Source organism: Choloepus didactylus, chromosome 4, assembly GCF_015220235.1.
Source record: "Choloepus didactylus isolate mChoDid1 chromosome 4, mChoDid1.pri, whole genome shotgun sequence".
Taxonomy (NCBI): domain Eukaryota; kingdom Metazoa; phylum Chordata; class Mammalia; order Pilosa; family Megalonychidae; genus Choloepus; species Choloepus didactylus.
In genome coordinates this window covers 138,062,483-138,075,244 of record NC_051310.1, presented here as the reverse complement: position 1 = coordinate 138,075,244, position 12,762 = coordinate 138,062,483, and the positions used below count along the sequence as shown (strand labels likewise).

Genomic DNA, 12,762 nt, shown 5'->3' with positions numbered 1-12,762 from the left:
AGCCATTTATTGCCATCTTAATATGATAAGGGCGCAGTTCTAAACACTATGCATTCTCCTTTAATCCATAGGAATCTATAGGTAATTAGTATTCTGTTTTACCACAAATGAAAGAACTGAGGTTTAGAGGAGTTAAACTTGGTTGGAATTATGCAGTTACCAAGTGATAGAGCAGAGATTAGAATCAAATTCAAATGACTCATAAGTCCTTGTTCTTAACCATTTCATTGTACTGTCTTGTAACAAGTTCAGATATTTTGTGTATGAAACATGTAACATTTCAAGTTAGAAAGAAATGATGGGCAGTTCATAAAATGGTGCAAGAATGGTTGAAAACGAACATAGAACTGTAAAACACAGTGAACCCTAATGCAAACTATGGACTATTGTTAATAGTACAATTATAATAATATTCTTTCATCAGTTGTAACAAAGTTACCAAAGTAATGCAAGGTGTTAATAATGGGGTGGGGAGGTATATGGGAACTCGGTATTTTCTGTATGATTTTTTTCTGTAAAACTACAACTTCCCTAATAAAAGATTTTATATTAAAAACTCATCCCTCTTTCAAACTTCTAGGTTCTGATAGCCTCTCCCCTTTCTTCCCCCAGCCCAAGGGATGGTAGCTGCTTCCCTCAGTTATTATCTCTTAGTTTAATGGTTCCTTTTTACTTATTTTGATCTCCAATACCTGTTTAACCATTCCTTATATTAAATTGTCTCTGTTGGGGAAAAAAAGGAATAAATGGTTAACTATTTGGGAAAACATTAAGTCAGCTCTTTATTTCAAGTCCTATATCAAAATAATTCTGCATAAAGAGTTAGCTACTAAAAAACAGTAAAGGAAAAATAAGTAAATATTTTTATAATATTGGGGTGGAGAAGGCTTTTCTGCACAATACCAAAGGCAGAAAATATTAAAAGTCTAATACGTAATTTCATAAAAATTAAAAACTTAAATATAAAAATAAACTAAACAAAGATAAAAGGTAAACAACAAACTGGAATAAATGTCTGCAACATCCATGACAGACCAAAGGATGAAATCCCAAAGAAGACTATTCCACTAGAAAAATGGTCAGAAGATATGAATATGCACCTCATGAACTTTTATAAATATTTTTAAAAAATCAACTGGTAAGCAAAGAAATACAGATTAAACAAAAGTGGGATGCCACTTATTTCTTGTAAATTTGGCAATTTTTTTAAGAAAGATAGTAAGCTGATAAGATGGTAAGAAACTGGAAGGGTACTCATATGTTATTATGGAAAATGCAAGTATAAATTGGTAAACCTTTTGGAAGGCAATGTGGCAATATTCAAAAGCCTTTTTAAAACAAATGCCTAATCTTTGGCCCAGCAAATCTATTTTTAAGTCTTCATCCTGGAGAAATAATTCAGGATGCAACTGAAGTTTTAACTACATCCTTCTTGGTAATGGAGAAAAGTTAGAACCAAATCAAATGTCCAACAATGAAGGACATTGGCTAAATAAACTACACTCAGCATACAATGTAAATACTCTGCAGCCATTAAAAATGTAGAACAACAATTCTAAAGTCTAGTCCACAAACCTCCTGAGGGTTCCCAAGACTCGGAAGTCTGTGATGTCAAAATTATTTTTATAATAATAATACAAGGATGTTATTTGCCTTTTTTTTTCCTGTGTTGGTATTTGCAGTCATCCACCGTGTACAGTTATTCACAGTTGTGCACAATTCATATAGTTGTGCATTCATCACCAAAATCAATTTCTGAATATTTTATTACTCAAAAAAAATAATAAAAATACAAGTAAAGAAGAACACCCAAAACATCCCATCCCCCTCCCCCCCATTATTCATTTACTTTTTGTTCCCATTTTCCCACTCATCTGTCCATACACTGGATAAAGGGGGTGTGAGCCACAAGGTTTTCATGATCACACAGTAACACCGTGTAAGCTACATAGTTATACAATAGTCTTCAAAAATCAAGACTACTGGATTACAATTCAGCAGTTTCAGGTATTTCTTTCTAGCTATTCCAATACACTAAAAACTAAATTATAAAAATTTATAATGCATAAGAATAACCTCCAGAATGACCTCTCAACTCCATTTGAAATCTCTCAGCAACTGAAACTCTATTTTGTTTGATTTCTCTTCCCCCTTTTGGTCAAGAAGGCTTTCCCAATCCCACGATGCTGGGTCCAGGCTTATCCCCTAGAGTCATGTCCCACCTTGCCAGGGAGATTTACATCCCTGGGAGCCACATGTAGGGGGACACAAGTAGAGGCGAAGGCAGTGAGTTTACCTGCCTAGTGGGCTTAGAGAGGCCATGTATCAGATCACCTTTTAGTAGGGATTAGTTTAACAGATCCTGTAATCCAAGTTCTTTGAAATTGTACACAATCATGCTGTTGTGTGTACAGGAAGCAGACTCTAAGATAGGTTAGCATGCAAGGAGGTTTATTAGAGAGTGTTCTTGGTACATACCGATCATCACTGGCATGTCAAAAGAGATATGGAGGTCAATAACAAAAAAGTGGGTTCCAGCATTGGAAAGGTTATTTTCTTGGTAGTAAATAACATTTTCTTAGAAGTAAAATGTGTTGAAATACCTCCTCAAACTCAGTGCATGCCTTAATTCCAATTGCCATTACTTCTGGTGGGAGAGCTCAGGCCTTTCCTCATATACCTCCAGTGCCTCGGTTGGGCTCGGAGGGCTATTATATATCCAGAGCTCCTGATTCAGACTGGAACAGAGACAGTCTGAAGTTTGGCTTCTACTAGGTCCTGCCCAAGTCCCTGGTATTCCCACTGCTAGCCCTGGCTCTGTCCTCTCTTCCCCACTCAGCTCCATCTCCTTCCCTAAGCATTAATGTTCAATCCCAAATCCTTCCCGTCTTTGGCATCTGGTACTTGGTTTACGGCCCTTCAATCTGGGACTCTGCCTCTCCTTTTCCGGCCGCCCAGGACCTCCCACCGTGGCCGCCTCCCTGAGGCTCGTTCCTCGATTTCCAGATCAACAGCTCCGGCTGCTAACCCTCCGGCATTCAATGGTCAAGGGGTTCCTTCATAACATGTGTGTGGCAGCACAGCGCTGGGGGAAAAATCTCAATGCTGTTTACCTCCGCAGGGATACCGCTGCCACCATTGATTGGGCGGGGCTTCGAGAGGGCGGTGTCAGTGTGTCGGCCGAGCCGGGTTTAATCTTCGGCCTCGCACCCCTACCCCCGCCCCCAGGGTGTCACTGAAGTAGCACCTCCCAAAGAGGCAGGGCAATCTCGTGAACCACAGCTTCGCGTCCCTCTTCCTGCTCGAACTCCCCAGGGCAGGTCTTGCTCTCCGGACCCCGAAGTTTTCCCATTTAATGAGGGACATCTCCTGGCTCCATAGTACAGACTCAAGACATGAACATCCTCAGAAGAGTCAGGGCCAGGTCCCAAGTTTTGGGATGATGAAATGAATTTGTCTTAGATTATGGAGGAAACAAATATATTTTGTGTTTAAAAAAAAGGGGGGGAGGATTTCTTCGGAAAGTTAAGAAAAAACAAAGAGTCTTTCTGCTCCTGCCTGCTCGCCAGACAGCTCTGAGACACAATGGTGAAGGTCGGAATAAACGGATTTGGCCGTATTGGACCAGGGCTGCTATACTCTCCGGCAAAGTGCAGGTTGTGGCCATCAATGACCCCTTCATTGACCTCAACTACATGGTCTACATGTTCCAGTATGATTCCACCCATGGCAAATTCAAAGGCACCGTCAAGGCTGAGAACAGGAAGCTTGTCATCAATGGGAATCCAATTACTGTTTTCCAGGAGCAAGATCCCACCAACATCAAATGGGGTGATTCTGGTGCTGAATATGTTGTGGAGTCCACTGGTGTCTTCACAACCATGAAGAAGGCTGGGGCTCACTTGAAGGGTGGCGCCAAGAGAGTCATCATCTCTGCTCCTTCGGCCGATGCCCCCATGTTTGTGATGAGCGTGAACCATGAGAAGTATGACAACTCCCTCAAGATCGTCAGCAATGCTTCCTGTACCACCAACTGCCTGACATCCCTGGCCAAGGTCATCCATGACAACTTTGGCATCGTGGAGGGACTCATGACCACCGTCCACGCCATCACTGCCACCCAGAAGACTCTGGATGGCCCTTCTGGGAATCTGTGGCATGACGGCCACCGGGCTGCCCAGAACATCATCCCTGCTTCTACTGGCGCTGCCAAGGCAGTGGGCAGGGTCATCCCAGAGCTGAACGGGAAGCTCACTGGCATGGCCTTCCGTGACCCCACCCCCAATGTGTGTGTCGTGGATCTGACCTGCTGGCTGGAGAAAGCAGCCAAGTACGATGACATCAAGAAGGTGGTGAAGCAGGCATCAGAGGGCCCCCTGAAGGGCATCCTGGGCTACACTGAAGACCAGGTTGTCTCCTGCAACTTTAACAGTGACTCTCACTCTTCCACTTTTGATGCTGGGTCTGGCATTGCCCACAATGACCACTTCGTCAGGCTCATTTCCTGGTATGACAATGAATTGGCTACAGCAACAGGGTAGTGGACTTATAGTCTACATGGTCTCCAAGGAGTAAGAGCCCCTGGACCACCAGCCCCAGCAACAGCATGAGAGGAAGAGGCCGTCAGCTGCTGGGGAGTCCTGGCCCCAAATCGATCCCCTGACACCGAGCGTCGCCCGTCCTCCACAGCTTCCATACCAGACCCCCTGAGGAAGGGGAGGGGCTGAGAGCCCTACTTTGTCATGTACCATCAATAAAGTACACCCAGCCAAAAAAAGAAAAAAAAGAAAAAACAAAGAATGATATGCAGGTAGAACTTGGATAAATATGAAGGTAAAACTAAAAATTATATATGGTCATTGTCTCTTTTACTCAATGATAAAATAACTTACAAATGGTGATTATTTTAATAGTGATCTAAAATCAAGCTTTCCCCTATAACAAGGTGATCTTTTCTTAAAATTTTAGCCAATCTGGAACAGACGTCTCCAAAAACATAGTGTGAAAGAGAAATTTAAAATTTGGTGCATAAAAAAATCTTACTGACTTTTAGATAATCATTACAATGGAAGAACTGGCTAATCTATTAAGTCTTCTAAAATATAATACAATTTTATATAATTATCTGCCATCAAAGTGGTGATTGAAGAGGATATATTTATTCTCTTAACTTCCAAGAAACACCACCTACTTTAATTTAAATTTAGTAGAGACTAAACAAAGAATAGACATTAGATCTATTAATAGCTACAAATTGTGTGTTTGTGAAACTGCTTTTTAAGTTTGATACTTGCCAGTGAGGAAACTATTTTTTGACTTTGTCTTTGTCTACATAGGTTAATAGGGCTTTAAATCAGTGCTTCTTAAATTTTAATGTCCCTATGAATCACCTTAATTATTAAAGTTTTGAAATAGTTTACAGGAGACCTAGACATGGTCTAAATGTATTATTAAAAGTATTCTACTGATGCAAACTGATATTAAAAAATAATTCTGTCTTGCCTAAATTGTATGTCTCTATGAGTGACATGTACAGTCCCTTAAAGATCAATTTTGTATTCTTCAGCTAACTATGAGACAGTACTGTGTACAAGAATCTATAAATAGAACTGTGTGATTCTGCTCCTTAAAAATTGCAAATCCTTGCATCAATTACTGCAGATTTCTCTACCAACAATCTGGTATCTAATAAAAATCTGACTTTGTAATTTTGTAATTTCCCCAAAGTTTTAAAATATAAATGTGTTTGTTTAGGACCATGGGTATAAATTGTGCCTAACATTAATTTTTTTTAAATATCCAGTTGCCACTAACAAAAGTGTATAATTGCTTAAGATTATATACTGATTATCAAAACTCCATTTATCAAAAGAAAATCATTTTCCTGTTCACTAGGTAACATCTCTTGCTTCTGGGAATGACAAGAACAGATGTGTGTTGTAGAAACTTCTGAAGTTGTGAAGGTGGGTATGGAGAATAAATTGTTGGGAGGCGTAGAATGAAAAAGGGCAGAGACTGGAAGGAGAATAGTTAAATTCAGGCAAGAAATGAGAAAGAAATGAACTGAAACAGTAGAAAGGTCAGTTTTAAGAGTAATATAGGAAATAGAATTAATAGGGTTCTGAGATTGGTTGGATGCGGGGATGAGTAAGGATGTCAGCAGTGTTTCTGGCCTGAGTTACTGAATATGAACCACTAAAATAGGGACTCTTAAGAAGAACTAGTTTTGAGAGAAGTTACTGAGTTAGTTTTGAAAAGATTTTGAAGTGTCTTTGGAACATACGGTTGGAGCTGTCTAATAAGTGCTAGACATTCTGGTCTGCAGTTTAGGGAAAAGGCCTGACTGGAGACATAGGAGTCCAAGAGAATGAAGATAATAGTTAAAACTATGGGAATAAACAGGAGGGCTTAAGTACAGTGTGTAGAATAAGAAAACAAGTAGGATAAAATCCGGGAGAGACGTACATTACCCACATTTGAAGTAGTAAAGTAGCTGAAGGGCTGAGAAGAATCAGTAATCCTATAGAAAGTAAGGATTAGCACAGATATGTTAAAGTAAAAATTTAAAGGTACTTATTTTTAAGACTCTTTATTTGGAAATAATTTCAAACTTAAGTAGAAGAATAAGAATAACAAGATCAGTATAAGAAATGGTGATGTGAAAACAATTTCTACATCTCATATTTATGAGTCACATAGTTCAATTTATAACTATTGACAACAGCATACATTGTAAATGTCCAAGTGATAAATTCTCCTATGACTTTTAATTCTGTGAAAGTTTTCTTTCTTCACGAATTGCTGTCTGTTTTCGTTTTGAGATAATAAAGAATCTATTTACCTTTCTACTTTGACTGTCAGGAACTGAGAGCCAATACCATTTTTCCCCCAGCTTTTTAAACAGTTGCTGTATGTCGCAGTACTGACATTCATAGCTGCCAAACTCTAGCTCTGAGTCTCAGGTGACACACTGATACTCCAAGTTCTAGCTACCAACCAGGTTATACACAAAAGAGCTCAGCATCTCAGAATTTAGAGATAACCATTACAACTCAGGAATAGATGTGACTGCTGTAAGAGCTTACGATGTAGGGACCTTTACAATAAGCCTTTCCCAGATAACCTGTGCTCTAAGATTCAATTCTCGGAGTTTGCACATTATGCTTAGTCCATATTAGTGAGGTGTTATAATGTTTGTCTTTTCATTTCTGGCTTATTTCACTCAAAATACTGTCCTCAAGATTCATTCATCTAGTTGCATGCCTCACAACATGCAACCTTCCTTGCAACCACTCAGTAGTCTATTGCATCCACTCAGTAGTCTATTGTATGCATACACCACAGTTCACCATTCTGTTCATCAGTCGATGTACCCTTAGGCTACCTCCATCTATTGCAAATCGTGAATACTGCCACCATAAACACCAGTGTGCAAATGTCCATTCATATCTCTTCTCTCTATTCTTCCAAGTATATACCCAATAATGAGGTTGTAGGACCTTATGAGAGCCAGTACCTTTTGTGCCTAACTGTAGTGATTAGCTGATCTATCCAGGAAATACTGGATATTGATCTAGAGAATCAAAAACCATCATTATTAAATAAATTCCTATTCCTAATCACTTTGAGTACTGACACAGTTACATTTTTACCTGAGCCCTGTGATCCTGGAAAATAGGAAAAGTTAAGAAATCCCCTTATCCTTTGTAGTCTAGAAAAGGAGCTTTCTGCAAAGACCCACCATTCCCCAAAAGACTTAGATGACTCACCAATGCCCCCCTTGTTTACCTGTCACAGTGTTGGACACAAACCTTTCACATCCCCATTCTTTGCCTCAAAAATGATTACCTGAACTGTTTGTCCCCACTGATCAATTGGGATAAAATGCTTGTTAACCAAATGTTGGTTAAACGTCTCTCCTTCCTCCAACCTCCTGAGCTTTAAAGGTACCTTCAAGAAAATAGGCTGCTTCAGCATAAAATAGTCTCAGATCTACTATCTGATCATGCCAACCTTTCATCCACTTTCCTACTTCTATAAAATAAAACCCTTTTTTGCCTAACTCTTGGTCAGAGAGTTCTCCTTATTGCAATATTCTCCCTCTCTCTATTGCAATATCCCCTTTCCCCACTTTGTAGTAATCCTTTCAAATAAAGTCTCTCCTTACCAAGTCCAGATTTGTTTTTTTATTTGACAGTGCCATGGGAGAACCAGCTTGCTTGCAATTCAGCATTTGCAATTCAGACTGCTGACCTTTGTAACTTGAAGATGGTTTCTCTATCCGAGATGCCTATGAGCATGTCTGTTCCTACCAGCCATCACACAGCCTCTTGCTGTACCTGGAAAGTGACTTGCCTATTTTTTGAGGTTGCTTCAATGCATTTTACATATGCCACATTGCCTATGTTTTAAATCAGATCATCTCAAGCTTATCTGCCAAATTTGGCTTTAAAATATCCATCCAGAAGTTTTCTAGTGGTGAAATATTAGACAAAACCAAAACAAAACCAAAAACTATTTCATTCATATGGAGAAACTTCTCCAAACACACACACACTATAACCCTGGTCCTTCAGTAACTAGCACCATCTTTTTTTTTTTTTTTTTGGTTGATCTGTCTCATAAGTCACTTTTTAAATTCAGTTTTTTTGAGATATGTTCACATACCCTACAGTCATCCACAGTGTACAATCACTTGTTGACAGTACCATCATATAGTTGTGCAGTCATCACCAAAATAAATTTTTGAACATTTTCATTACTCCAAAAAATTTTTTTTAATTTAAAAAAATTTTTAAATAAAAACAAGAATAAAAATACAAGTAAAGAACATCTAAAACATCCCATCCCCCATCCCCTCTATTATTCATTTACTTTTTGTTCCCATTTTTCTACTCATCTGTCCATACATTGGATAAAGGGAATGTGAGCCACAAGGTTTTTACAATCACACAGTCACACCATGTCAGCTACATAGTTATATAATCGTCTTCAAAATTCAAGGCTGCTGGGTTACAGTTCAACAGTTTTAGGTATTTCCTTCTACCTATTCCGATAACACTAAAAACTAAAGAGGGATATCTATATAATGCATAAGAATAGCCTCCAGAATGACCTCTTGACTCTTTGAAATCTCTCAGCAACTGAAACTTTATTTTGTTTCATTTTTCTTCCCCATTTTGGTCAATAAGTCTTTCTCAATTCCACATTCCGGGTCCAGGCTCATCCTCAGGAGTCATATCCCACATTGCCAGGTCGATTTACACCCGTAGGAGTTATGTCAAACATGGGGGGAGGGAGGCGGGGCAAGATGGCGGAGTGGTGAGGAGCAGAATTTTGTCTCTCCCCTAGAGCAGCTGGCAATTACCCAAGAACTATATGAAACAGTGTTTTCGGGGTCTCCCGTAACCAGTCACACATTGGACACAAGTTTGGAATTGGAGGAAAAGCTGAGATCGCAGCAAACATTGTAAGTTCCCCAGACCAGGGGTCTGGCGCCCCTCCCCACCCAGACCTCACTGACTGTCTTGCTGCCGGCTCCCTGAAAGGGGGGGGGGAAAAAAAACCAAAAAACAGCAATCTGCTGAGGGCAAGAAGGGAGGCTCAAACCAGCTTCAACTGCAGAATTAATTAACAAATTAATTAACTAACTTTGGGAGCTGGGGTGCTAAAGAAGGGCTGGGCTCCAAGAAGTGGGGGCACGTAAAAGCGGGCACCCATTCCCAGACTCCAAAAAAGCCATTTTTTTTTCCCTTACATTTTGTCCCTTCTGGCTTCTCACTGATCCCTTATCTTTTTGCATTTCAATAGCCCCCCAGCAGGGGTGGAACTGAAGCGGTTGGAGAGTAATTATCAGACAATAGCCCAAAGCATATCTTTAAATGCTCTATTCTGACACTGACAAAACTTCCAGGCTGGGGAAAGACATTTAAAAGAGACTCTTTTTTTTTTTTCTTCCCCTTTTTTCTTTTTCTTGATTTCTTTTCTATTTTTTTTTTTTTTTTTAATCTGAAAGTAATATATGTGGTTATTTTCTATCGGAAAGCCCAGGTTGAGGGGCTAGGCTGGGCTTGAGGGGAGACAGAGTACCCACAGTGTCTTTGAATTCCGTATTCACTACTGAAGGCCTCCACCCCCGTCTTTAATTTGCAACTCAGGCTGACCAAGGAATCTACCTGGAGAGGCCCCAAAGAGGAGAGAGGAGAAAGGAATAATGCCCCTGAGAGACAACTGGAATTCTGAGGATTGGGAGAGTGGAGGGAGGCCCAGCTCAACTGGCAGTCCTCCTTCTGGGAATTCAGACCCCAGGGGCTGGAATTCAGATTCCAGCTTCAGTCAGCCATGCCCCTGACAGGATCAGAGTCACCAGGAGAACTAAAGGTTCCATACCTTCTTACACTGGTGGGGGAGCTGCAGGCTGGCCAGCGCCACCTGCTGGACAGGAGAGGAAAAGCACCAATTCTAAAGGCCTCATAGGAGGGTCTCATTCTCAGGAAAACTCCATACCTTCCCAATGAGACCTGGGCCTCACTAGACTGGGAAAATCTGACTAGGGTCGACCATATCTGAGGAGACCCACTCACAAAAAGGTTACATAGAGGCAGAGCAAGAAACAGAAAAAACAAGAGGGGAAAAATTCTGATCAACTAAATAGAACCTAAGTTAGAGGTCTAGAATAAGTTGAACTGAATAACAGAGGCCAGAGAACAAAGCCAACCAACAAGAAAACCACTAGGTAAAAGACAGAAAGCAAGCTCCAAAATAAGCTAATCAAGAGAATCAGATGCCTAGACAACTTAAGATAACAAGTCATACCAGGAAACACGAAAACATGGACCAGCCAAAGGAACAAACTAATAGCTCAGCTGAGACACAGGAGTGGAGGCAACTAATGCTAAATAAATTTGATGAAATGAAGGAAGATATAGCAAAAGAACTGAAAAAGAAGACAGTGGCTGACCATAAAGAAGAATTCATAAACTTAAAAAAAAAATGGCAAAACTCATGGGAATGAAGGCCACAATGGAGGAGATGAAAAACACAATGGAGGGACACAACAGTAGATTTGAACAGGCAGAAGAAAGGATCAGTGAACTGGAAGACAGGTCATTCGAATTCATACACACAAAAGAACAGATGGTGAAAAAAATGGAAAAATATGAGCAGGGTCTTAGGGAGCTGAGTGACAACATGAAACGCACAAATATACGTGTTATGGGTATCCCAGAAGGAGAAGAGAGGGGAAAAGGGACAGAAAGAGTAATAGAAGACATATTCACTGAAAATTTCCCAACTCTTATAAGAGACAGAAAATTAGAGATTCAAGAAGTACAACATACCCCAAATAGAATAGATCCCAATACACCTACTCCAAGAGACTTACTGGTCAGATTGTCCAATGTCAAAGACAAAGAGAGGATTCTGAAAGCAGCAAGAGAAAAGCAATCCATCACATACAAGGGAAAGTCAATAAGACTATGTACAGATTTCTCTGCAGAAACCATGGAGGCAAGAAGACAGTGGCATGATATATTTAAGATACTGAAAGAGAAAAACTGCCAACCAAGAATTCTATATCCAGCAAAACTTTCCTTCAGAAATGAGGGAGAGATTAAAACATTTTCAGACAAACAGACACTGAGAGAGTTTGTGAATAAGAGACCGGCACTACAAGAAATAATAAAGGGAGTGCTACAGGCTGATAGGAAAAGACAGGAGAGAGAGAGTTGGAGAAGAGTGCAGAAGTGAAGATTATCAGGAAAGATAAAAGGAGAGGAAAAAATAAGATATGACATATAAATTCCAAAAAACAAAATGGTAGTAGAAAGTACTGCCCTTACAGTAATAACACTAAATGTAGATGGATTAAACTCCCCAATAAAAAGACACAGACTGGCAGAATGGATTAAAAAACAGGACCCATCTATATGCTGTCTACAAGAAACTCACTTTAGACACAAGGACAAACATAGACTGAAAGTGAAAGGTTGGAAAAAGATATTTCATGCAAACAACAACCAGAAAAAAGCGGGAGTAGCTATATTAATATCAGACAAGTTAGACTTCAAAAGCAAAACAATTAAAAGAGACAAAGAAGGACACTATATATTAATAAAAGGGTCAATTCATCAAGAAAACATAGCAGTCATAAATATTTATGCACCAAACCAGAATGCCCCAAAATTCATGAGGCAAACACTGCGATCACTGAAAGGAGAAATACATACCTCTACAATAATAGTTGGAGACTTCAATACACCACTCTCATCAATGGATAGAACATCTAGACAGAGGATCACTAAAGAAACAGAGATGTTGAATTGTATGATAAACTAACTAGACTTGACAGACATTTATAGAACACTGCATCCAACAACAGCAGGATACACTTTTTTCTCAAGTGCTCATGGAACATTCTCTAGGATAGACCACATGTTGGGTCACAAAGCAAGTCTCAACAAATTTAAAAATATTGATATTATACAAAACACTTTCTCAGACCACAATGGAATGAAGTTGGAAATAAATAAAAGGCAGAAGGTCATAAAATTCACAAACATATGGAGGCTAAACAACACCCTCTTAGAAAACCAGTGGGTAAAGGAAGAAATTACAAGACAAATTAGTAAATACCTCAAGGCAAATGACAAAGAAAACACAACTTATCAAAACTTATGGGATGCAGCAAATGCAGTGCTGAGAGGGAAATTTATTGCCCTAAATGCCTATATTAAAAGAGAAGAGAGAGCAAAATTGAAGAGT

At 39.6% G+C, this 12,762-nt stretch overlaps 1 pseudogene; it reads left to right on the top strand.

The window, feature by feature from the left end:
• The first annotated feature begins 3,585 nt into the window (after positions 1-3,585).
• LOC119532106 lies at positions 3,586-6,530 on the top strand (annotated as a pseudogene).
• The last annotated feature ends 6,232 nt before the right edge of the window (positions 6,531-12,762 follow it).